Source organism: Lissotriton vulgaris, chromosome 4_1, assembly GCF_964263255.1.
Source record: "Lissotriton vulgaris chromosome 4_1, aLisVul1.2, whole genome shotgun sequence".
NCBI classification, from domain to species: Eukaryota; Metazoa; Chordata; class Amphibia; order Caudata; family Salamandridae; genus Lissotriton; species Lissotriton vulgaris.
Window position 1 is genome coordinate 46,922,146 of NC_141691.1, and position 9,096 is coordinate 46,931,241.

The 9,096-nt window shown below is 50.5% G+C and overlaps 1 protein-coding gene across 2 annotated transcripts in view; it reads right to left on the bottom strand.

The window, feature by feature from the left end:
- Positions 1-5,452, bottom strand: part of LOC147718335 (G protein-coupled receptor 143-like) — a 164,656-nt gene extending 159,204 nt beyond the window's left edge. The window contains exon 1 of one of the 2 annotated variants that reach the window (XM_086966702.1): positions 5,349-5,452. The gene's annotated coding sequence lies outside the window, so the exon portion shown is untranslated. Of the gene's footprint in view, positions 1-5,290 lie in introns of both variants that reach the window. The other variant, XM_086966701.1, reaches the window with a different exon arrangement.
- Between the last annotated feature and the right edge of the window lie 3,644 nt (positions 5,453-9,096).

Here is a 9,096-nt window from a genome sequence, read left to right on the forward strand (position 1 = left end):
TAGCTGAAGTAACTATAACGGGGGAATTTCATTGGTTTTATATGAGTAAAATGTCCAGTTAACTATAACATGTGTCAAACCTATGGTTTTTTTCAGTGAATTTCATAGGTTTCTTGAATGCTACTTCCTAACTATAACAGGTTTAAAACCTATGGTTTTTTCAGTATAATATATATATATATATATATATATATATATATATATATATACACAAACTAAGTCCTGCGAGAGTGGCTCCCCACACGTTCTTCAGGTACAGATCTCTCGACACCAAGCACCAAGGATAAGTTTCAAAGTGGTTTTATTTTTCCCTCTCCACCGGCATTGATGGAGCAAGGATTCGCACGTATAGCGCCTTGCTCGTATGCAAAACCCTTGTCTACACTGCATAATAATATTAACACCATTGTTCGTCATTTATAAAGTTTTCCCCTACACGCGGGTGTCCCTAGGATGCTTGCTTGTTTGTCTTTTCACGTACTAACGAAGCTTGCACTGAAAATGGCTGCTTTGCCGCAATTCAGTCTGCGCATGCGTCGGTCATACCCATGTGATGTGACGCACTCGCATTCTGGAGGGATTCTGTGCTCATGCGCATTGATGCTAAATATGGCCGCTTGTCTCTCACCACGCTCTCTGCTTACTGCAGCAGCTTTCAGCCTATCTATTCTTTCGCATTAATCCTTAATGCTATAGTTATTATAAAAGTAAGGGTTGGTTATCTCTTATCATGGTATACAGTGCGATCATTTTTATGTATGATTTTAATTTGTTTTCGCTTACTTTTCATGTACCGCGTCTTTGTGGGCTGGGTAATCATGAGCGGAGCCATGCTTGAAGCTCTGCTGGGCACCGTCACATGACCGGAGAAAGTTCCAACTGCGCAGAAGCTAAACCTAGCCAGCTGGCACCTGAAGCACAATGCGCTTGGGAACATCGCTGGGAATACGGAGTCTCACCTTGAAAGAAGCAATACTGTTGCTACCTATTGTAAAAGCTGTCCTGTACTGCTGTATTCTATGCATGGGAACGTGAACCTGGGGGGCGGGTATGAAAATTGAATATTAAACGTGTGAAAGCTGAATTCTAGGAGGTGGTAACGACCACACCACCTCTCCTGACCAATCACAATATGGGAAACTGTCACTTGCAACATTAGGGGGTGGTCTGAGGGTCCCCAAAACTGTATAATTACCCTAGTTTAGCTTAGGAAAATTGTCCGACTTGTCCGAGTAGCAGACCTGTCACTGACCCTACGATCTCAATAGGTGCTCATTCTGAAAGTGCTGCGGAGCACTTTGTCCATACTTTCCACAAACTCCCAAGGGGTGGAAAATCCTAAGTGCTGGCGAAGCACTTTGCTGGGAATTCGAAAATCCAATCGGGGCTTCTGGCGGATTACTTGCAGGAGGGGGTAACGCAGGCGTTGCTGTCCGAAGCTGTGGGTGTTGGTCGTACCCTGGGAGGCCCAGTCCTTGATCCGAACCTGAGGGGTATCCTGTCCTTACTCTCCGTGAGCTGTACCTGCTCACAGTCTGGCATTCCTTTTCTGAGGGTCCCTGTCCCCGTCTTCCCAACTGACCCGTGGCCAGGGTTGGTCTTCAATCTGAATTAGGTAAATATAGATTGTGGGTTTGCGTATCTTTTTTTCTCTCTCTCTCTCTCTCTCTCTCTCTCTCTCTCTGATCTGTTAAAACACTCTTACCTGTGTTATTGCCGTATTGCCATTGAACTTATATGTGCCTGAATTTTAGTTGGTTCCTTCTCTCCCCCTCTCCTTTAGAAATTCATTGATTTTATAAACCATAGCATGTTCCCGTTTTTCCTTTTCCTTTAGTGGATTGCAGTGAAAGTAGCAAGAATAATCTGAACACTTAGGTTAAGTACATGTTCTAGGTCCAATCCCATTCCTATGTTCTAGTATAACGTGGCAGTGAATAGTATGTGCTAAACTTCTCCCTGTAGTTTCCCACATATTCTAAATGGTCATATTTTATGTGCAAGGTTACCTTTTGGTACTGATTTTGATGTTTGATATATTACTTTGTGTATCGCTTATTATTTTGGCTTCTTCACTTTGAACTCTTATATAAAAACTCGAACTTTATCAGGTGTCTGTGGTCATTTTACAAAACTGTGGAAAGTATTTTACGGATTTTAAGGTGTATTGGATGTTAGGCCTGTCTACTTTCCTTAACAGCTCCAGGTCCGTCAAGGAATTGCGCCTGTGGTAAGTCGGGTGCATGGTAAGCAAGGGTAAATCCAAACTTGATTACTCCTAGCAGCGTGCAGGAGGAGAAATCCTCACCCAGTCTCACCCAAACGAAGTTAATGTGTTCTTCACGCCAAGGGCCCAGTGCGTGTTAAAGAATTGGTAACCCGGGTGACCTGGGGAAAACTGCGCGCTCTAGCAGTAAGACGCGTTTCGGCCGTCAAAAACAGCCTTGATCACATGGCTTCAAATGACCAATACACACGTATACATATATACATAAGGAAGGCACTATATGTAGAAAAAAGTTGCATTTAATAAACTGAGACTTTGGTGTGTTTTACACGCTTTACAAGATAATTCAGGACGCTCAAGGACCAGAGAGCGACACCCGGTCTGCACGCAAACAGTCTTATCTATTGAACTTAGGCCGCACCCTTTGAACACAGGAGTACACGTACCACCCTTGTCTACTTAGGAACCTGTCTGCAGTACACATACCACCAATCCAAATTAGGGTGTGGTAGACGTATTCGGCCATCATATGTTGCTGCAGACTACTTTAGAAAGACCAACCTACTCCTTGACAGGATGTATTAGAAATGGGCCCCATATGCTTCAATCAACATACATCACAGGCAGGTCTCCCCCTCGCCCCACACTGTCCAGAGACTCTCAGCAGAGAAGGGAGTCTTGTTCTGCTTCACATCAGCATCTCATCTCTTGCAAGGACATATGAGGGGCGCCGCTGCCTCAAGGCCACTTGATGAAAATAAGGCCACAATCTGCTTCGCAACAGCATCACTTGAAAGTACTGTCCGTCCATGGCACCACTGCCCGGCCCTCTCAGCAGACACGGGGGAAGGTACCCGCAGCCGCACTGCCCCTCAAGCCCACTCGACAGGCACGGGGGAAGGTACCCGCAGCCGCACTGCCCCTCAAGCCCACTCGACAGGCACGGGGGAAGGTACCCGCAGCCGCACTGCCCCTCAAGCCCACTCGACAGGCACGGAGGAAGGTACCCGCAGCCGCACTGCCCCCCAAGCCCACTCAGCAGGCACGGGGGAAGGTACCCGCAGCCTCACTGCCCCCCCCCCCCAAGCCCACTCAGCAGGCAAGGGGGAAGGTACCCGCAGCCTCACTGACCCCCCCAAGCCCACTCAGCAGACATGGGGGAAGGTACCCGCAGCCGCACTGCCCCAAGCCCACTCAGCAGACACGGGGGAAGGTACCCGCATAGCCCCAAGCCCACTCAGCAGGCACGAGAGAGGGTACCTGCAGCCTCACTGCCCCAAGCCCACTCAGCAGGCATGGGGGAGGGTACCCGCAGCCGCACTGCCCCAAGCCCACTCAGCAGACACGGGGAAGGTACCCGCAGCCTCACTGCCCCCCCAGCCAACTCAGCAGGCAAGGGGGAAGGTACCCGCAGCCTCACTGCCCCAAGCCCACTCAGCAGACACTGAGAAGGTACCCGCAGCCTCACTGCCCCAACCCCAATCAGCAGGCACGGGGAGGGTACCCGCAGCCGCACTGCCCCAAGCCCACTCAGCAGGCACAGGGGAAGGTACCCGCAGCCGCGCTGCCCCAAGCCCACTCAGCAGGCACGGGGGAAGGTACCCGCAGCCTCACTGCCCCAAGCCCACTCAGCAGGCACGGGGGAGGGTACCAGCAGCCTCACTGCCCCAAGCCCACTCAGCAGGCACGGGGGAGGGTACCAGCAGCCTCACTGCCCCAAGCCCACTCAGCAGGCACGGGGACTGATCAAGCGTGTGTTCCTGGGGTGCCCTGTGCGTACAGCGGGGGTCACACAAAGAGTGCCCGGACATTCCCACACTCCCCCGGCAAGACACATTTCAAGGTTTCTCCTGACCCTGTTAAAGTTTAACATGTCATTTAGTATCGCGTGGCATCAGCCAGGCGTGAATGAGCAGTTAATACAATAATCCACATTTGTTCCAGTGGAGAAGTGTGGCTCAGGGGTTAGAGGCGGCAGACCCGGAAGCTGAGATCGGCCCTGGACCAGGGTTCAATTCCCCGCCTCGACGGGGGTTGGGCTCAATAATTCCACGGACTCGATAATTCTCGCTCTGGTGCCTACTCGACTCACGGGTTCACACTCTGGGCAATAGCTTGCTTAATCTCCACAACGGCCCCTCGCGGCAGGATGCCTGGCTTTCACCTTGTGGATACCCTGCCGGGGTTATCTCACAGGGGAATACCAGGACGGGTTCCCTAAGCAAGCGCATAGATGCCTGCGATGTGGGCGATTTGCGCTATATAAATACATGTACATTTATATTTACATTTACATTCCACGCAGTGACAGCAACATATATCCTGCCTGGGGCCCGAAAACGTTAAGATGTGAAGGGTCCGTGCACTACCGAACCATCTCCTGACATCGCCGGAAGTGACGTCCGCAGACACGCTTCAACCCTCCATGGACAGGGTCCGGGTGCCTGGAGCGCTGTCCTCGCACCTGCGACCGTGGGCTCAGCGCAGCTCATGGGACGCTCTGCAGCGCCAGGCGCTGTACTCGATCCGGCTCTTACAGCGCCAAGAAGCCGCCCGCTGGATACAGGGCAGGGCGCGTCAGCAGCTCATCCGGGCGGGGACGTTCAGGTGCTTTCTAGGACCAGGAATCCCGATTTCTAAATTGGATCAAACGAGCTCCAGATCCCAGTATTTAAATTAAAACCCGAGGGCGTCACAGGCGCTCGCGCACGGCCCGGAGACCTGAAAGCTTCGTTGGATGACAGACCGTCCATCAGTCAGAGGACAGCGAGCAATGACGGATACGGATCTGCCTGCTGACCCAGGACATGCGCGACACCTGCAACCGGCCGAGGCCTTTAACCAAAAACACTCTTTAGCCTTATTGATCATTTTTAAAGTGGAACTCCAAGTCCCAAGGTGCCACGGGGTAAAAAGCCAGGCCCGTCCCCAAGGGACTTTCCTGACATTTATCCTTTTAAAGACGCTACAAAAATACCCAAACACATTTCAGACACTCCGTTCTCCTATCGAGCCCTGGTCAACGGTCACAGACAGTAATTTTGATTGTCATAAGAGCATCACCTGATACTGTTTAAAGCGCCACGAAGCGCAGCCTCCGCCAAAGCACGCAGACACGCACCTCCTTGTCTTCGCGCACCCTCTCACGCCCAGCGGGTAGAAGCAGGACCGGAAGCAGCTCTGTTTGGGAACCACAGCAAAGCCCCTCGGTGGCTCCGACCCCAGGTAACCCTGGGACTGCCCTCCGCGAACCACGGAATTCTGGGACCTGTAGTCCAAGGAACTGTCATAGTGAACCAGAAATAAAAGCCCCAGAATGCATCTGTTTGCTGATGACACAGCACTGCTGGGGACGGTGCACCGGAGAGGCGGAGTCTAGGCCACGTAGTCGCACTTTATTGCCGTTCAGCATAATTGTTTCTGGGGTAAACATGTAGAGATAATGTCTTCTTAAACGGAGCCCTAACCCTATGGTAAATGGCATTAAGGTGTAGTAAACTCCGGCTGCTTCTACCTTCCTGTGGGCTCCAGGCCCTGAGGCCTCCTGCCTCTATCCCTGGGCTTTTGAGGTTCAAACACGTGCATTCTGGGAGCTGTAGTCTTGGTTCAATACACCGGAACCAATTACACTGCCACCGAAGCTGATGACGCGTACAAGGAAAGTTCAGGGCTGGAATGGGGTGTCCTGTTGTACCACATGGTTGTGAGAAGAGTTCACGAAGAGGGTTTAGGGAGCTGGATCCCTATATAGTGGACTAAAAAGAGGAAAACTGTGAAGCGAGTCCAGGCGAACCCCAAAGGAAGTACGGGGGCGCAAATGGCGCCCCGAATGCTCTTCTGTGGTTGTGTGGGCGAGCAGTTAGGTACGTGAGAGGGCAGTGCTGGGCAAGTATGGATGCACAAACGTCGTACGCGAGACAGCACTCCATAAAGAAATCCAACACCAATTTATAAAAATAACACAAACTTTTAAATGAACTTCGATACCAAGGTCAGCGGAATCCGGGAAGCACTTCTCCAGGTATGAATTGTTTCAGTTTTTAAGAGTTGATAGTGCACTTTTTGGGTGCAGTAATGTTATCCTAAGCAGTGCTTTAAATGGAAAATAATAGGTGCAGGGACCTCATTAATATGAGCTAGAGGCGTGGCGAGTGGGCGGGGCTAGGGGCGGGCTCATGGCGACATTTGATGATACATAAGGACTTCTAGATCAGTTGCAGCAACTATGAAAAACACATGAGAAATGTGTTTATATAAACGAAACAGGTTAACTCATTCCACAAAATGAAACCCACATCGGATAATATGTGAACAGTTCCATGTTTTGTAATGTTTTCTGCTTCTTAATGCCAAACTGTTATTTGTTGGTGTTTGGCACAATAGATACACTCAAGCGTGCGCGCGCACACACACAGAAACAAGCAGACGTACACAAGCATTCTAACCATTCCCTCTAAAATCTACTGAGTGTCCTGATTCTCTCCCTTTCCTCTCACAGAAAACAGGCACACACACAAGTCTCCTGTTCGCCCCTCCATGCTGTACTCATCCCCTACATTTGCCTTCTGGAAAAAGTCAAGAAATGCACCTGATTTATGACTTTACAGAAATGTTCCTTGGCTGCAGCTTCATGCTTCTCCTATTCGATATGAAAGGCTGCACACTTTGATTCCACAAACCTGCTGCAAAGAGGATCTAAAGGCATTGGGGAGCAGGCTGAGGCTGACTTATCGCACCATTGCAGCTCTCACCCCTCCCTGTCGTGCTTTATATTTCTTTAAATCAGATGCTCCGAAGTATCTTCCAATGATCTCCCTCCCTGGTTGCTGCCCTTCTTAACGATTCCTGCGTCCAACTGCCCTCACACCCGATGGATCGCCAGACAGTTGCTTAAATATATTTTAAACAATTGCCAGTATCTTAAAGAAAACTGATTTAATTGCATGTTCAGTTCCAGTTAAAGTAATGCAAAGTGTTGGCTCTGCAGCCTGAGTTTTGCTGTGGGTTTTAGTCACTTAAGCCAATTATCGACCTCGGAAAGATAAACACCTGACCGACAGTGAAGGGTCTGTCTAGACCCTGCACTGTCAGTCACAGCGTGACGCATGCACGCCCTCTTAGACCCCTGCAGTCTCAGGCCATTCACATGGACTCTGCAGGAGGCTTGGCGCCCTCACAAGCCCCTGAGAGGCAGAGCGGCATCTAACCTGTGCTAGAGGAGATAAACAACCGGAGCCTGCGATGCCATCTATTAGGGTACCGGTGCTCTCCCTGGCTAATGAGAAGTGCCGGTACTGGGAGCCTGAAAATTCAGATGTGCCGGTACTCAGAACCGGTGAGTACCGGCCCATTTAAAGCACTGATCCTATGGGGAAAACCCTGTACTGCGTTCGGGCCCTTAGCAACGACTTACAGGACTGTTCTCCTGGACTTAAAGTGAGCATGGGGTAAGGTCCGGGCCCACTCTAACAGGTCACCTCGAAGGCTCTGGGGCGTCCGGGTGCAGAGTTGGGTTACGGCGTCGGGCGTCCCATTCACTTCAATAGGAGAATGATCCGTCAGAAAGCGACTGCAAGCTGGGACAGGGGGTCCAGTCCGGGGGAACCCACAGGGTGCTCGACCCTTGAGATGCTCGCGCACATAGGGAGACTGCCTGGGATGTGTAGGTAAGTCACTCCTACTGCAGGCTTTTAGCCCTGAGGCAGGGTGCACTGTATCCTGTGTGTGGGCATATCATCACGAGCAGATATGCCCCTCCCATGTCCAGTCTATTCTGTGATGTTGTAAATGCACAGGGAAGCCATAAGGACTATACGGGTTGGATACTTGTCAACACGAGATTCCTAGCTCCATGATGGCGTCACTGATTCCTTAGGTGTTTGGTATCAAACATCTTGTCTTAATAAATCCTTGCTGATGCCAGTGTTCGATTTATTAATACATTCACACCGGATAAACTTCGAAAGTCGGCTGTGTGGCAGGCAGCCCCTGGCGAAACACCGAGGCAAGGCAAAGGGCAGAGGAGAGAGGACGGGAGCGAGGACCAGGGAGCAAGATCCCAGCTCGGACTTCAACTCCCAGGTGCCCCAGCATCGCGAGATCACCGCGACACCAACTGAGAGCGCCCGGAGACACGTAAAAAATCACAGCGTCTCCCGCGGGCGTGCCCGGGCGTTGCCTGCGCCAAGGGCGGGCCCGCCCGCACCCGTCTTAGGCCGGAGGAGGCCGGGCTGGGCCAGGTCTCTTGGTTCCACTATTCGCTGTGGATCGGAAGGAACACTTGATACCCAGGTAATTGTCATATTTGTGTACAAACTTTGCCACTTGTTTAAAGCCTCAACTGACTCAGGGCCAGTATTTCTCTATTCTTTTTGGGTATGCTCAACAATTCAGAGGGCCAACAGGGGACTGTGAAAGAAAGCTTGTGGCAATTATCAACTGCCCTGTAAGATAACCCCCATGTATTTTGATCAATTATTTGCACACTCTGTATAGCTTGCATACGAAAACTGGGTGGGCGTGCTGGGCATTTGCATATTAGTACTTACTATACTTTCCTGTGAAGTAACGATAAAGGGTATAGTCCCATTAACTAATCAGGGTATAGCTGCAACTTATTGGCCTCCTAATAAATGGGGAAAAGAAAGCAACACACTAGCCCTTTGGGCACGAGAACGTCCAATGTTAAAGAGTCTAGTACGACCCTAATGAAATATCTGACGGGGGCAGTAGGAGCTATAGAGAAACAAATTTCTAACGTAGAGGAAAAACTCAACAAAGGGTCGTCTGGCTTGACCGCCACTAGTATTAACGATCCTGCTCAAAATGAATCGAACCATGTACCTGCCATTGTCACAGTAAACGCATCC